Below are 15,843 nucleotides of genomic sequence, written 5' to 3'. Positions count from 1 at the left end.
ATAGGGTGTACTTGCAGAATAATTATATTAGTTTCAAACAAATTAACTGTTCAAGAAAAGTCAACATTTAATGCCATGAAAAAAGAAATATTCTGATTTGAAAATATGTCAATTTAGTTAGCCCAAATATTTAACCCAAAGGAAAACAAGAGCACGGCATAACAGGTGCCACGCTTGGCTGCGGGTGCAGTTTTGAATAAATGAAAGCTTGTCAGAATTATTTTTTTTATTTTTTTTTTAGAGGTCAGAGTGACCTTGACCTTTGACCTAGTGACCCAAAAATGAGCGTGGCATGTAGAGCTAGTCAAGATGCAGCTACATACGAAGTTTCAAAGTTGTAGGTTGAATCACTTTAATTTTAGAGGCAATGTTCAAAACCTTGACAAATTGTAAAGGTTTTAGCACAAAGCGGACAACACGTCAACGACGAGCTGGCTATGACAACACCTCGCGTTTTCTCCAAAAACAGCCGAGCTAAAAACTAAACAATTTATTGTGTACACTTATTTGTGCTTGATTGTTGGCTCGGGTACAACTTTAATGTACCCTCAGGTAACCTTAAGTATACTTGAATGTACCCTGGGTACGGAAAAGATACCAACTCATACCTGGCCAATTTAGACGGTACCGAGTTTTATTTCAGCCAACATTCTGATGTTGTAAAACGCGCTACGGATTACTAAAAAAATCTCTTTGAATATAATCTGCCTCAACATGCTTATAAAGTAGGAGTTTTGAAAATATTGAGGTCATTTTACAGAATATTGACATAAATATGAACAATAATTTATTTGAAAAAAATAGCTGACAATGACCAATTAAGCGTCAGAATTTCCGGTACCCTTCAGTTTATTTTCAGTTCCAGGGGAATATTTAAGTATGTATACTTTTGAGAACCCAGGGTACCAATCAACAATGAACAATGAAGAACAAATACCTGCTGCTTACCTTTTGTTTTTCATTTGCTATAATTGACATTTGAAAACTTCCTGCTTTCAGTTTGCAATTGGTTTTGTCAAGTTTTTTTTATAGTATTTCTCCAAAACAGAAAAGCTACATGTATTCTATGTTGATCATAAAAGATATAATGTTTTATAACAATGTAATCGGTTGAATTTACTCGGTTATATAGACATAAATGGGATATATTATGTTGACACGTTTTAATCCCTCTACCAGAAAGAACTCGTGTAGCTGTATGCATGAACTCATAAAAGCTCAAAGCATTCAAGAAGAACTATTTGGTTTTCTTTTTTTTTTTTGATTGTCCTTCCATACAAAATATCATACAAATGATTTTAGTTAATTTTATAAATTATATTCTCATGTATGTTTATTTATTTTTTGTGAGTTTTGATTTGGTACAAATTAATATTAATAAAATCCTGTATTGAAACAAGATGCGTTTGTGTAACACAATGTCCCCCTATATGATGTTTGACCTTGAAGGATGACCTTGACCTTTCACCACTCAAAATGTGCAGCTCCATGAGATACACGTGCATTTCAAATATAAAATTGCTAGCTTCAATATTGCAGAAGTGACATTACATGAGCAATTTTTACCCATATATTTGACCTTGAAGGATGACCTTGACCTTTACCTTTCACCACTCAAAATGTGCAGCTCCATGAGATACACATGCATGCCAAATATCAAGTTGCTATCTTCAATATTGCAAAAGTATTCATAAAATAAGCGATTTGGGCCACATATATTTGACCTCTGACTTTGAAGGATGACCTTGACCTTTCACCACTCAAATTGTGCAGCTCCATGAGATACACATGCATGCCAAATATCAAGTTGCTATCTTCAATATTTCAAAAGTATTCATAAAATAAGCAATTTGGGCCACAGATGTTTGACCTCTGACCTTGAAGGATGACCTTGACCTTGACCTTTCACCACTCAAAATATGCAGCTCCATGAGATACACATGCATGCCAAATATCAAGTTGCTATCTTCAATATTGCAAAAGTATTTATAAAATGAGCCATTTTGGCCACATATATTTGACCTCTGACCTTGAAGGATGACCTTGACCTTTCACCACTCAAAAAGTGCAGCTCCATGAGAAACACATGCATGCCAAATATCAAGTTGCTATATTCAATATAGCAAAAGTGACTGCAAAATGTTAAAGTTGGCACAAACAGACATACCAACCAACCTACAGACCAACCAACAGACAGGGCAAAAACAATATGTCCCCCACTACTATAGTGGGGGACATAAAAACAGTTGGTACCTGTACAAAAAAGTCTAGACAGACTGCAACCAGATTATGTACAGAATAAAATACACACAATCTGCACAGAATTTGAACAGAAAAGTTAAAATATTATCTGCTTGAACACTGATGAAACTCATTTAAGATTGCTGAGATTGTCCTAATTTTTTGCTGCTGCAGTTTATTTTCCAAGCTTAAGAACCAAATTGTGAATGATTTATTAATATATCCTTCTGTGATCTTAATGTTTTTTTATTCGCTTCAAAGACAGGCGACTTTATTTCTAAATCTGCGCCTGTGGCACCTGTAATGATCCCACATCAGCCATACAAGCATGGGCTGTAAGAATTACACAATTATTGATTCTTGCTATTTTCAACATTCTACAGTCAAACAACTTAATAGTCTTAACTCAGTGATTTCACTAATCAGTGCTTTTTTCAGCTTTTTGGGAAGATAGCCCATGGCTTTGAAATTGGGAATTTTATCGGCATTTTCAAGAAATTGGGAAAATAAATTGGAATTTAAAACTACATGAATGAGTTCAGCACCTTTAATCACAAACACCACATACTCCATCATGACAACATAACAAGCTCACACAAAGTCTTTAGTCACATCAGGCATCATTTTATTAGGAGGTGCTTCATCTTCTTTTGAAGAACTACTTCTATCACCATGTTGAAAATCAGTCAGCACTCGGAAATCAACAATAATGATGACGATGCAAAAGAGTCACTTGTTATTAAATTGCTTTCATTATCAATAGAAGGAGTTTTAATGGGAAGACTTGTACTTCTTGGCGATGTTTGTTTTTTTAATGACGCTTGCTTAAAAAAATAAAGTTTTCATTTTGACGCCAGGTTTTTGCTTAGGAATCTTTTTCACGTAATATTTTGAATTGCGCGATATCTTTGTTTTCCATTCAGCCAAATCATCACAAAATGCTTGAATTTCATCGCAAATATAATAAGCGCCTGAACAACACGGAGAATTTGTGCACACGAATAATGCCGACGTAATCAAAATGGAGGTATATTCTAAAACTGGACGAGACCGGATCAAACTACGCTTTGTTAAAAAGCGAAACAGCTGATGTCATTAGCGTTTTTTTCCCTAATGGGGAATTCTTTAGCAGATTTTGGGAAAAAAGTATACTTTTTGCGATTGGGAATATAGTCGAAATTCGGCTATAAAATCAGGCGGAAAAAAGCCCTGCTAATGCATTTCTAAGTACTATTATAAAACAGGTATATTAGTTTAATTTTTTCAAAGTCTGTCAACAATTTTTTCCAGACTTCATCATCCATACTTAGACATCCATATTTCATAGTGGATCATGATATAGTTTTTAAGACTGACAATTTGTCAGATGATGACAGTGATGATAATGACTCAAATGAAATGAGATAATAAAATACTTTGTAGAACTCTCAGAACTTCTGTTACCGTAAATCCACGAATATAATACGCACTTTTTACCTGCCGATTTTTTCTTCAAGTAGGGGGTGCGTATAATATACGAGTTTAGAGCAGATAAAAAATTTCCTGTGCAAATTTTCAACTTAATCGTTGTTATTCGCTTCGCAGCAGCTATTTTGAACTACACCATTACATCAAAGGGGTGCAACAGGGCTGGCGCTGTCGTTCGCCATTTGAAAAATATTGAGAATTTGGCTCAATAAAAATCTTATTTGCGAAAATCTAGTAAAATTTCATTGAAAACATCCGTCATTTATATCGGACTGGTTTTCTATATTTGTCTCTTTGTTTTAATGAAAGTGTTGGCAATTCGAACAGTCAACGAAACCCGGTCCAGGGGGTTTTATCTGATTTCGGGGAAAGGGCCTGGCCTTTTTTGAGGGGAAAAAATCGCGCAAAATGCCGGATTTTGGGGGAAAAAATCACGCGAAACGCCGGATTTTGGGGAAAATAAGGAAAGTCCTAAATAATCAATTCAACATATTTTGCTGTTTTTAAAACAAAATCAAGGCAACAGATAATTTAATTATGCAATATGTTATATTTTCTACACTGGATCAGGTTAACTAATAACTTATGTATTTAAAGTTAAAAAAAAATATTTTTTTTTTTTTTTTTTTTTTTAGGGGAAAAAAATGAAGTCTGGGGGAAAATTTACCTGCTGAGGGTAAAAAAAAAATCTGAGGGGAAAGGGCCGATTTTCGGCGGGTCCCAAAGAAGGAAAAAAAGCCCTGCGGTCTGTACCCAATTATGAGACATCGCTTGACCTTATTGTTATTGAAGTGCGCATGGTAGCTGGCCAATCAACATTGAGCTCGCTTACACATGAAATGACGTTGTCGAATGAAACCTGGGAACGGGAGGAGCTAAATATTGGGTCATTCATGCCGAACACTGTATAATTTGAATACACAGTTAATATCGTCGTCTGCCTTCAAAATAGCGACTGGACGTATAAAGAGATTAGAAAATGAAAAAAAACCTGACAATACCCGTAAATAAATATTTCTTAGCTGACCACTATTTATCTTTCTACCGCATATTAACCATATCTGAAGTAAAGAGTGGTAATTAAATAATTAGTTTTATGATGCTAATAGAGTGTATTACACCTTTCTGCCTATTGCGAAATAAATTGAAAGGTGATAATTAATTTGTTTTTTACTCCCAAACTAGCCTTAATGACAGCAGCGTATTTCAATTAAAGAGATCATGAAAAACACAAGCGGTTTAATTGTATTTTAAGTTTAATTAAAGTATCAAGTTTGTAACAATTTCAGAAAAGTAATTCATCTAGACAACTATAAAAACGGAAGTAAGCATTTTGTCTTCTTATTACGTTATTATTATTATAATTATTATCGTCCTGAATATTGTCGAATTAAATTAAATGTGAAAACAAAAGACAGCGTCTCAGCTTCTTTCTTTTGCAATTATGACTGCTTGACCCAGATGTCAGCAAGGTACCCGTGTGTTATCGGTAACAATCAAATTGGTAATATAAACAATTGACAGAGATATTTATTCTGCAACTGTCATGCAACAGCACTCAGCGATTTTTTTTTGTCCAATTGGGAAAAGTACCCGTACCGGTCCAATTGGGAAAAATTGAGTCGTGAAAACCTGAAAATTGGAAAAATCGAATCGTGAAACCCTCATATTGGGAACTTGGTGTATATGATTTTATGCTCCCAAATACTTTAAAATTGATTCTTAGTGTTTTCAAGCTGTTAATATTTTATTTACCTAGGTTCAAACATGATAGAGCTGCACAGGGAAACTAACAAAATATTGCAATTTCAAAAAAAAAAAAAAAAAATTTTTTTTTTTACCTTAAATTGGGAATTTTTTGGCCAGCAATTGGGAAATTTGTAGTTTTTTCGTAATTGGGAAAGTGCCGTTTACCGGTACTTTATAAAGAAGGAAAAAAATCGCTGGCACTATAACACATCCCAATCAATATACTGGGGTATTACTGTGAAACAGATAGTTGACAACACCAAATTGATTTGCTATTTTCACAACACAAAAATATATTGACAAATTTTTTCGGAAATGGCAGATTTCGGACACTGATTTTTTAGTGCGTATTTTACTCGGATTTTCAATTTTTACTAATAAATTTTGACCAAACTCGGGGGTGCATGTTATACACGAGGGCGTATTATATTCGTGGATTTACAGTAAACAGAGAGATATTTACAATGAACTAAAAGTCTTAATACTACTAATAAGTTTACAAGTTAAGCCTCTTATTGCAATATATAAAGAATGTTTTCATTCTTTCACTGTAAAAAAGATATATGTTTGTGGCTATGAACAATTTAATCTGGTTATGAAATATTAAAAGGTTTAAAGCCACTGCTAATATTGTCACCATGGTAACTGCTAATTTGCGACTTATGGTTATATGTGATTAACCCACGAGGAGCTATCCACGAGAAACACTTAGCTGAAATAATTCGCGTTCAGAACAAATCTGAACGCTGAAACTCCGGTCTGTAAAAACCATAACGAAAAATGAATACAATGCTATTATATCAATATGCTTAAAATTGCAAAATAACATAACCAACTCATAAAGTTTTAGTTAAGAAGTCGAATTGAAGTTAAAAGGCATAATTTGTTTCAGTTAAACTTCTGCTTAAATCACAATACAATCACTGACCTCTTGTCATGTTATGAAATATTTAAATATCAACCAATCAGAAGAAGGCATTACAGTGTAATAGGCTGCGTTATCGATTAAAATCTACCTGCGGTATACAGCGGGCACAGCGATTGGAATGGAAAATGTGAGTAGTGTGTTGATTTAAATTGGTCAGGCGTGCAAAATTGAAAGATTCATTACATAATTCTTACGGAACATTATTGAGAAATGAATTATCTACACAGATATGTAAATATTATTGCAATCCGTTGATACTAACTGTTTGATATCGGGGCTTGAATGTTGCGCACCTAATTCCTTGCGCATCAATACAGACAAAGAAGGAAAACTTTCGCTATTAAAAAGATAGAGTGGACTATTGACGCCAAGAGTCTGCCAAAGCAAAAATCATCAAAAGACTCTATGGTGGCAATTTATATTGACTAGAGAAACACTATACCTATGAAAACGAAAAAGTACGTTTTGCAGCCTGGTAAAACTTTAATGTAAATCAATTAATAAATAATTGTTTAATTTTTCTCAAAATTATTGCATCTACACAACAAGAGTAGCATCATTTGCTCATTGTTTACTAAAATTGTAATTTATTTCAAACAAAACATTCACATGTTTTGAACCAAAAACAACATATATGTGATTTTAATAATAAAAGCTTAATAGCTCAAGTTTTATTAGAAATATGCAATAATTTCCGAATTGGGGGAAGCGGAATCGGTATGAGTGAAGAAAACTTTACAGGAAAGTATGCTATAGTCTGGTTGAGTCGTGGGTAATTTTCATAAAGTTGTTACATCACAAATATTTTATAAATATATGACTATGAATCATTATGAAAATAATAATTAACCTTTCTTGTTTAAGATTTGTTGCTTTTTTCCATATGTTTATCGTCTTTTATCATCAAAATAATCGACTGTGTTGATAGTGTAATACTACCATCATGAAAATAAGCTTCCGGTTGATTCGTGGGTTCTGATTGGCCGCCAGAATTTCAAGATTTGCATACTATAAATAGCCTTAAAATTGACCTTGCAGGACAGGTTAATTTCTTGTGATAAAATATCAACAGACGATGAAGCATGGTAAATACTTCTAAATAAACGATTTTGTGTTATTTTGAAACACTATATGAACAGTACATAAATGAGGAAATATTTCATACCGACCTATCAAGTTATGATGAATTACACTATTTACTTGTTTTTGACACATTTTTGATCGGAAAAAATGGTGACCGTGTCAAAATATTTTTCCGTACTTACGAACTGCATCATGTGCGAACATTCTTCGCGAGATTTCAGGCGATTTCTATACCCACGAATCAAACAGAACCCACGACTCAACCAGTAACAACCATATGCTATAGTCTGGTTGAGTCGTGGGTAATTTTCATAAAGTTGTTACATCACAAATATTTAATAAATATATGACCATGAATCATAGAGAAAATAATTATTAACCTTTCTTTTTTAAGATTTGTTGCTTTTTCCAAATGTTTATCGTCTTTAAACATCAAAATAATCGACTGTATTGATAGTGTCAAACTACTATCATGAAAATAAGCTTCTGGTTGATTTGTGGGTTCTGATTGGCTGCCAGAATTTCAAGATTTGCATACTATAAATAGCCTTTAAACTGACCTTGCAGGACAGGTTAATTTCTTGTGAAAAAAGGTCAACAGACGATGTAGCATGGTAAATACTCATAAATAAACAATTTTGTGTTACTTTGAAACACTATATGAACAAAACATAAATGAGGAATTACTTCCTAAGGACCTATCAGGTTATGATGAATAACACTATTTACTTGTTTTTTACGCTTTTTACATTTTACATTTTTGATCGGAAAAAATGGTGACTGTGTCAAAACATTTTCCGTAACGAAATGCATCATGTGCGAACGTTCTATCGCGAGATTTCACGCGATTTCTATAACCACGAATCAAACAGAACCCACGACTCAACCAGTAACTACAGGGGTTCTGAAATATTTTAAGAGTCTATTTGTCCACGGACAAGCTGGACCCACAAATTCACTTGTCCGTACCAAAGAAGTACTTGTCCGTACTTTTAAGATAGGTAAAGAAAAGATCATTACTAATTAAGAAAATGATACAAACATACTTTATCTGCTAATAAAGGAAACTCCTTACAAATTTTACATTTACACACACGGGCAACATTTTCAAGCCAAGGGGAATCATTTAGCCAAGGGTTAACAAATTTTCGTTTCTGCTTGGCGTCATAGGCTTTATCATATTCATACTTGTTTTTTCTCGTCTTCTATGAGGCCGAACTGATTTTATCATTGGTCTTATTTGCGTCATGGCTTGACGTTGAAGTCATTTTATTAAAAAAAAACATATAATGTTCGCTGCATGTCGGTAGAACATGTATGAGGCCATTTGAAATTTACAAAAAATGTTATCTGATGCGTGATTGGCTGTCGCTATAGACATGTGTGCTGGTTTCTCTACTGAAAATGTTATCTTATGCGTGATTGACTGTTGCTACATGTATATACACGTGGACTGGTTTACTACATTAAATAATTATAATCGGAAAATTACCTACCTTGTAATTGAAAACGTGTGCCAGTCCGCAGATTAATCATTAGCTATTTATATAAACTTTCGTTTTTGATTTTTCGGAAATTGGAGTAGTTACGTTCTAAAAAAATGTTTACCACAGAAATTTTACTTGTCCCCGGACGAGCCAGCTTTGAAAAACTGCTTGTCCGGAAGGGGAAATTGACGACTCGGACAACTCGGACACCTTATTTCAGAACCCCTGAACTACCATACAGAAGGCTGCTTTAAGTGCTTACCGTTGTGTACACTCAATGATGCTATTCTTTCGATTTTTTATTATTAATCATGTCGACCCGCACTGTTTGATGTTGCTATTCATTAAAATAAAGTATAAATACATGACTGTTTCAATACAAACACATGACATTCTTTTTTAACTGTCCAAACCATTATTGTACTGAAAATCTAGACCGTATTTTGCTGACATCCCCGCAATATTACCGGAAGTTGAACATTATAAGGCAGTTCGGTCTCAGTACACTTTGGCTTCCCGACCAATCGGTTAAGATATTGGTTAAGAGAAATTCGGTTGTCTTGTGAACGATGGGCATAGCTTTCTATCAATACCGGAATAATTTAAATTATATAAAAGTTAAAAAATGTTTTTGATATACATTTTGGAATTTAATACTTTGTTTACTGATGTTGCTAAGGCTGCTGCGTCCCTGTAGTTGTAGTTGTAGCTTAAACTAGTGCTACTGCTTTTAAAATTACATTGCTACTACTAAAACAACATGTAGTACTCAGCAAATTGGGTATTGTGTATTTATTTATCATTATTTTGGATTGATACTTATAGTTACAGGGTTAGTTACTGACCCGATACGGGATATACGGTTCTGTGGAAAACATATCCGAACCGATATATATATAAACCAAACCGAAGGTCTCGCCCCGATATGGTTTTCCACAGAACCGTATATCCCGTATCTGGTCAGTTACTAACCCTGTAACGATTATATCACGCCAAATACTTTCCGTCTCATCAAATTAACAAGGACAAACAAAATTAATGTTTTTTTTTATAACTAGAATTATCGGAAATATTAATTTCAAAAACATTATATAACAATAACAATTTTGAATGTTTCTTCTGCCCCATATAGTCTCCTGACACCATATAGAATATATGGGAAAAGCATGTGACGTCAAACAGCCAATGCGAGAAGAGTATTTTGTAGATGGCGTGATATAGTCTTATATTCATCTTCCAATTTTCATGAACAAGAATCATAAGACTTCAAGCAAAAATATATACCGGTAGACAGTTTTCATTTTAAGTCCGTATGAAAACCACAGAAACAAGTAAATACAAAATTTTCCTAAAATAATTCCCAAATCCTTTTGTTTAGAAACTTTTAGGCCCAAACATGATCGTAATTTCGTTCAGATTGTATTAACACTTCCATCCATTTTGTGATAACTCTTAATAATATCTAAATAACACAAACGTACACGCACACTCTCACGAACGCAAACACACACTCACACGCGCACATTTTAAATTCATACTTGTTTTAACAATTCAATATGCGTTTCCTAATAATTTGAAGCCATTGGACACAACATGAATTTTAACAAAAAGCACACCTGTACTGATTATATCTTGAAATTAATATTTATGAAAAGAAGGAAGAAAAAAATCACTAGCAAAATGTAAATGAGTGGTTAAATACAGATCTGTTTGGAATGTTTAATGTTTACACAGCGTGATTGCTTGGTTCCATTATTGTACTTTGAATTAAAAAAATAATTGATGTATGATTTCACATTTTGAAATTAAAGAAATAACATTAAACTTATTAGAAATTACGAACAACAACAAAAACAACAACAACAACAACAAGAAAATAACATCAACGTTTTGTTTCCTGATATTTTATTATAATAACATTTCGTATATTTTACACAAATACGCAATTTTATTTTAACTACACGTGTATTACATACATGTTTGAGCAAAAGATTATCAACATCTCAATCGTTGGCTTTGACCTCATCGACGTTGAACAAACGCTGTAAACTTACATTAAAAAAAAATATTTCAAGTTACGTTTTAACATTATAAGCCTTCAAATAAGCATATTAAAAAGCGTATATAAACAAAAATAACTTTACATTACTGATAAAATGTATGTTTTGGGTTTACGCATAAATATTTAGCTGTTTATCATCAAATCAACATAACTTTCTTGTGCGTCGGAATTAAATAATTGTCAGTCAAATTGCCGTAGTTGTTTAAATATCGTATCGCTCACCAGAAGAAAGTTTTTTCTATTTCCCTAGACACAAAAATAATCAGAACGAAAAAGAATCGTTTATAGTTCGGTTAAAAATAATTCTAAGATTTCATTTGAATTATAACATCTAATTGATATTTTTTGCAATCGAAAAACTAGTATGCTGTTTCAAGATTGAGTCTTCTAAGTTCGTTGTTAAATAGCCACTACAAAAAGATAATTTATTCCTTGTTTTGAAAATTAACAAGTATCATGTAAGAATGTTCCTTTAATAGTCTAAATAGTAAAATAGTCTATTTTTTATTCTATCGATGGAATTAAAAACACCCAGCTGTTTTAGTTACCATTTTGCAAACATGTGAGCCGGTCGTCTAGTATTATAAGGAAATTACGTGTTTCATCTCAACGCAATATTTAAGTATATCCATCAAAATTAACACTTTTGAATAATGTAATTAAAAACCCATAAGAATATCTGTGCTCTAATTATGTAAGAAAACAATTATATGAACATTGTTCTGGGAAAACAGGGCTTAATGCACGTGCGTAAAGTGTCGCCCGATGTTAGCCGCACAGGCTAATAAGGAACGACACTTTCCGCCAAAACTGGATTCTCGTCTAGAAGAGACCTATTTGAAACCTAAAACTCCATTAAAGCCTTAAGTGTCGTGCCTATTAAGCCTGTGCGGACTACACAGACTAATATGGGACAACACCTTACGCATGTGCATTTAACCAAATTTTTCCAGAACGAGGCTTGTGTGTTTGCTAATTGCAAAAGACACCGGTTATTATTAACATGTAAATAATGCTTTTAAAATTAACACGAGATATTAAAATTGCTCTGGTCAAATTTTTTGTTTTCTAATAGTTCTAATAGTCGCTGAAAAATGTTTAAGTGTAAAAAGTAAACATAACGGTCATCACAATATTCTACTAGGACACAATATTCTACTAGTATACACATGTTACTTGTAAGAAAATATCGACAGACTATGTAAAATAAAAATCAAAATGTACATGCAAACGAAATTCCAGTACGTACACATACTATCAATATAGCACATAACAATTTTAACAACATATCCAAATTGTATAACTGTAAAACGATTTTTTTCGTTCGTTTTGAAGGCATACCTACCCTCCAAAACCAATGAAAGAAAGAAATTCGACATACATCTTAAATGTAACGTGATTATTTTTATTATATTTTCATGACGCACTGAGATATATGATTGTAATTTGAATTTTCGGACAGAAAACTGCGTTTTCGTCATTTTCTAGCATAGCATATGAGACGTGCTCTGTCAAAAAGGGGTTTAATGCACGCACGTAAAGTGTCGTCACAGAATAGCCTGTGCAGTCTGCACAGGCTATTCAGGGACGACACTTTCTGCTTAAACTAGATTTTTTTCCAAAAAGAGACTTTCTTTAAACAGAAAATATTATAAAAGCGGAAAGTGTCGTCCCCGATTAGCCTGTGCGGACTGCACAGGCTAATCTGGGATGATACTCTACGCACATGCATTAAACCCCCTTTTCTTAGTGCACCGCCCATATATATTATTTGTGAAGAACAAACAACCCAATCTAAAACACATGTATACAATATGCTCGCGTGGACTCATACATCATGTATTATAATTACATCTACGAACACAAGTGTGAAGTTAGATATGTACAATCATGTAATGCGCAATTCCTATATGTTTTAAATTAAGCCCATACCAACATGGTAATATATTTTATAAGCGTATACAAGTGCATAGGACATGTGATAGCGAACTTTATACTATGTATTGATGAATAACCTGTTTAAAGGGATCTTTTCACGTTTTGGTAAATTGAAAAAATTGAAAAAAATTGTTTCAGATTTGCAAATTTTCGTTTCAGTTATGATATTTGTGAGGAAACAGTAATACTAAACATTTATAATGGTCTAATATAGCCATTATATGCATCTTTTGACGATTTAAAAACCTGAAAATTATAAAGCGTCGCAACGCGAAACGATTGAATAATTTGGAGAGTTCTGTTGTTGTCGTGAAACTACGAAGATTGCTTATATCAAGTATAAAATACGTTTCTTGTACATGCTTGGCAGGATGGCCGAGTGGGCTAACTGGTTTTTACTCCAAGACTCCGGGGGTCACTGGTTCGAGCCCTGCTGCAGGCCACTTTTTTTCCTTTTTTAAATTTTATTCTTGATTTTTTACTTGAGTTTTTAGATCTAATGCTTACATTTATCAATATAAAGCATTTAATGACAAACTTCAAAACATGCCAAAATGTGTGAAAAGGCCCCTTTAAAGATGAGTTTAAATACTCATTAACTATGCAATACACTACATACTTAACATATCATGCGACTGGAAAGTAACAACAACTACATCTTAACATTGGATTTCAATAACATTATTTTGAAACGTAAATTTTCAGGCTTTATTTAAAAATCAAGATGTGCACCGAATATTAAAAACAAAAAAATCTTGTATGCAATGAGTCACCTATCACACACATTATAAACAAACCATATTTTTGGCGCTGTTTTTATGAACTTATGTATAGCTCTACTAAGGAATTTGAGGAAAAACAACCAGAATAGCCACAAGAAAAAACAAACACCACAATCTTAATAAATTAGCCGTGTTTTGGGAAAACTGGACTTAATGCATGTGCGTAAAGTGCCATCACATATAAGCCTGTGCAGTCCGCAAAGGCTAATCAGGGAGGAGACTTTCCGCTTAAATAGAATTGTTCGTTTAAATGAAGCATCTTCTAAACGATAATGACAGTTTAGGCGGGAAGTGTCGTCCCTTGTTAGCCTGTGCGGAATGCACAGGCTATTTTGGGTTGACACTTTAAGCACATCAATTAAAACCACTTTTCCCTGACCGAGGCTTAAATGAGTCCTTATTTCTCGGTTGCATGCAGAAAGATATACATGTACCTGGTATAAAAGAACGTAATGGGACCTATCCCCATGATCGGACAACTCGTATCACAAGCTTTTTAATATCACATAAAACATGTCCTAAGATATGTAGAAACCGCAAATCGTCGTTTATATAAGTCTCGTTCTGCGAAAACTGGATTCAATGCATGTGCGTGAAGATTTTTCAAATTTAAACTAGTACTATTGAAAATCAGAAAAGCTTAAGGTGTTGTCATACATCCAGTTTCAAAGTTTTATCCTGATTTATTTTCTGGAAACACGTTAAACGCATATTTGCGCACACAGCACGCCTTTATCAGAAACAGCTCCCGTCCGTTTTTTTATGCAGGTATACGTTAATGGAATGTCGGAACCGGATACGGAATTTAGTTAGGAATCAATAATGACGTCACTATCAGTGCGTAAATCAAGATGAGGCTTCACGAAACTATTGACATGATCTATATTTATAAATATTATAATTATTTTAATATAATTTTATGTGTAGAATAAGACGATTATGACAAAAGCGACTCATCGCTTTTTAATGAAACTCCATTCAAAACATCGAAATTGAAAACATCATTTAACACGCGTTTATCATTTCTTTGACCGCAAGTGTCTCCGAAGACGCTCCGAATTCCAAACTTGGAGCACAAGGCCAACGAGTACGACCAGAACATCACAGCAACATTTATTGCCCCATATCACGATGCCATACGAGTAATCACGATGTCACGCGAATAATCACGATGTCTCTCGAGTAATCACGATGTCACACGAGTAATCACGATGTCACTCGAGTAATCACGATGTCACACGACCGTCAGATGACTAAAGCTGGCTAGGTTTGGAAACGTCACCAGGCACGACTATCTAATTTACACTGTGCTCCAGGTCACGCCTGAGAGGTCGCCGTTGAAGCCGTCAGGTGAAAAGATGGATGGGCAGTGTAAAAGAGTGGACGTACCTCCCCATGGATGAGCTACTCTCAACAGTTCTGGCTGCCAGAGGATCTATGTGTCATCTCCCATGTCAACTGAACGACCAAACGGGTAAAGACTGTGATAAGGACGATTTTGATGATGATGATGATGCCATCACAAATGCGTTTCATCTTCGGCAATAGGAGGCACAGTTTCTACATCTTCGTTGGTTTCGTTACTCGGGGGCATCTCAGTTGAAGTGTTTCGAGGCGAGGAGCGGGGGGTCAAAGAAATTAAGGTGTATCGCTTGAAGAAATGCAAACAGGGCACCTGCTCGAAGAGCGCCTTTCGGAATAAGCTGTGCCGGGCGACATAAATGATTGGGTTCCAAATGATTGAGGTCTTTGCAATTAAGGCTGGTAGCATGGAAACAAGGGCGGGGACGTTTTCCACCCTGCCGAACGCCACCACTAAGGTTGCAACGGAGTAGGGAGTCCAGCTTAGCAGGAAGGCACCTGAAACAGTATTAGAGGCTTTGTAATTAAGGCTGGTAACATGGGAACAAGGGTGGGGACGTTTCCCACCCTGTCGAACGCCACAACTAAGGTTATTGAGTTAATAAATTGTGTACAATAGTTTGAACGATATTGCAATTTTTTTTTTTATTTCGGGAAAATTGTTTCTTTTGTAAAAAGTGTATCATTTTAATTGGTCAATATTGACTGCCAATGATGTAAATCAATAAGATCTTAATTGCATTT

At 34.3% G+C, this 15,843-nt stretch overlaps 1 protein-coding gene across 1 annotated transcript in view; it reads right to left on the bottom strand.

Annotated features, from left to right (window-relative positions):
• The window catches only part of LOC127847086 (uncharacterized), a 177,818-nt gene extending 168,411 nt beyond the window's left edge, over positions 1–9,407 (bottom strand). Inside the window, exon 1 of the mRNA XM_052378685.1 lies at positions 9,218–9,407. The gene's annotated coding sequence lies outside the window, so the exon portion shown is untranslated. The remainder of the gene's footprint in view (positions 1–9,217) is intronic.
• Positions 9,408–15,843: the final 6,436 nt, after the last annotated feature.

This window comes from Dreissena polymorpha, chromosome 10 (genome assembly GCF_020536995.1).
Source record: "Dreissena polymorpha isolate Duluth1 chromosome 10, UMN_Dpol_1.0, whole genome shotgun sequence".
NCBI classification, from domain to species: Eukaryota; Metazoa; Mollusca; class Bivalvia; order Myida; family Dreissenidae; genus Dreissena; species Dreissena polymorpha.
The sequence above is the reverse complement of the archived record's forward strand: the minus strand, read 5'-3'. Positions and strand labels throughout refer to the sequence as shown.